This window comes from Scylla paramamosain, chromosome 23 (assembly GCF_035594125.1).
Source record: "Scylla paramamosain isolate STU-SP2022 chromosome 23, ASM3559412v1, whole genome shotgun sequence".
NCBI classification, from domain to species: Eukaryota; Metazoa; Arthropoda; class Malacostraca; order Decapoda; family Portunidae; genus Scylla; species Scylla paramamosain.
The window spans coordinates 7772986-7775485 of NC_087173.1; the positions used below are offsets into that span (position 1 = coordinate 7772986).

Genomic DNA, 2500 nt, shown 5'->3' on the forward strand with positions numbered 1-2500 from the left:
ACAAAAGCATACATTATCATCTCACTAAGACGAAAACCAACCACCTAGAGGACGCAAGTGCAGCAGCGGGACGAACAGAGTCGACCGAAAATCACTCACTTATTGCTCATCTCTACACAACTGGCAGCATGCCCGCCTCCTGTCCAGCGTAAGTGCCCATGTCGGAGGCTCAATCCCTGGCGACACGTCCTTCATAGCCAATCTACCTTGCCTTCAGATCAATGCCTAGTGCTTCCATATTACCAGACAGAGGGAAGGGCGTGACGCGAGTACAAACACACATACACATACATACACAAACACAAAAAAAAAAAAAAAAAACGACTCTCTATTACCACCAAGACTAAAGCTTGCGTGAAATTACTACTGGGATGAGAGTGGTGGTGGCGGTAGGATTATGAGCGAGAGGAGAGTGGGAAGAGAGAGGAGAGGTGGAGAGGGGAAGCCTAGGGAGGAGGAACAGGAGCGAAGGGGGTTGGGGTGAGGTCCCAGCTGGTAACACTGGCAATGTCTATGAATACGGTAAGGAAGGAAGGGTAAAGGAGCGAGATTAAAGAAGGGAAAGAATAATGAAGGGAAAAATAAGGGAGAGGTAGTAATGTAGGAGTAAGGGAGGGAGGATTGAGAGGAGAGTAAAGAAGAAAAGTAAGGGAAAGTAAGAGAGGGAGAGTGAGGGAAGGAGAATAAAGGAGGGACAGTAACGTACAGAGAGAGAGAGAGAGAGAGAGAGAGAGAGAGAGAGATTGAGAGAGAGAGAGAGAGAGAGAGAGAGAGAGAGAGAGAGAACCGTTGACCTTTGCTGGTGTCCATTGTTCATCTAGGAGTAAGGAAACTTGATTAACTCTCTCTCTCTCTCTCTCTCTCTCTCTCTCTCTCTCTCTCTCTCTCTCTCTCTCTCTCTCTCTCTCTCTCTCTCTCTCTCTCTCTCTCTCTCTCTCATGAGGACATCAGTAATAGGCTTCTACTTTTCCTCCTCACTACAACTTAATTAACTCTAACAGAGGAATATGGTGACCTGAATTAAACCTAACCTAACCATTTTAAGACATGAATATCGTCACGTAAATTAACCCATTTTTTTCTATTAGTTTTCTGGGAAGCAAAGGAAGCCGAGACTCAACCAGCCCTTTTCTTCTCCTTTTTGTAGTGTTTCCAGTCTTTTGAGTCCTTGTCACGTTAGATTAATTAATTAAAAGGAGCAAGAACGAAGAGTGGGAGTGTGAGATTCCTCGTCAACACCTCGTCACGGGAAGGAATGAGAGCAAGAGTGTGGGAGACGTGGGATTAATGTGGTGTATATGTGGTGTGTGAAAGGGACATTCAAACAAGAGGTAGTGAGCAATGCGTTTAGTTTCAGTGATTTTCTCGTGTTTCGCTTCTTTTTGTGAATGTATGTGTGTATATTGTCTTTGTATATTGTCTGTATATTGTCTTTGTATGGTGCTGTGTGCGCAGATCATGTCACAGATTCACTTGAAGATATAATGAGCGAATTTGATAATAAGTGTTTGCTATTTTCAAGTTTATATATATGTATTTTTTTTTTTTTTCGATGAACTTACGAAGAAAGAAATAGATAAAAATGTGAAGGCGCGAAGACTAGATAAGAATGTGTTCTCAATACTCTCTCCAAGATAAAGTTAGAGGGAAGAAAGTTTCAAATCCGTCAGCCTGTTTAGTTTCAGAAATGTCTTGATATTCCTCTCTGGAAACTTGCTTTATTTGTTTTTTGTTTTTTTCATCTCACCTGTAGTCACGGTGGAAAAAAAAACAAAAAAAACATTAGAGTCCCCAGACAAAGTAAAGCTGCCTTCTACATAACACACGCCTTTCCTCGTTTAAGTTAAGATCACATTTGGGTGCACGTGCAGCGTCACTCCCCGCAGGACACTCGACCAGACTATCTTCGCGGAGCAACTCTTCATTAAATATTCAAGTGTTGCAAATTACGATGAATATTCCTGTGAGTTTTACTGGCGCAATAACTTCCCTGGTGACGCGCAGCAGAGGACGCCGCGTTGCAAGATTTAATGGACGCTTTACTTGTTCTGTGTATACTGTGTGTTTTAATATTTTCTTTTACTTATACGTTATACTATCTTATTCATTTTATTTTAAGATCTCTCCTTTTCTTCTTATTTCTTTCTCTTGTTTTATGTTAACTGCTCTCTCTCTCTCTCTCTCTCTCTCTCTCTCTCTCTCTCTCTCTCTCTCTCTCTCTCTCTCTCTCTCTCTCTCTCTCTCTCTCTCTCTCTCTCTCATCAATCAAGGGTCTCATAAACATAATGAACACACACTTTATGGCACGACAGCATGTCAGATGAGAGAGAGAGAGAGAGAGAGAGAGAGAGAGAGAGAGAGAGAGAGAGAGAGAGAGAGAGAGAGAGAGAGAGAGAGAGAGAGAGAGAGAGAGAGAGAGAGAGAGAGAGAGAGAGAGAGAGAGAGAGAGAGAGAGAGAGAGAGAGAGAGAGAGAGAGAGTTTCACAACTCCATGTAACTT

General features: G+C 42.5%; 1 protein-coding gene across 2 annotated transcripts in view; it reads right to left on the reverse strand.

The window, feature by feature from the left end:
* The window catches only part of LOC135112095 (uncharacterized), an 86654-nt gene that overhangs the window by 19967 nt on the left and 64187 nt on the right, over positions 1-2500 (reverse strand). The window lies entirely within an intron of this gene.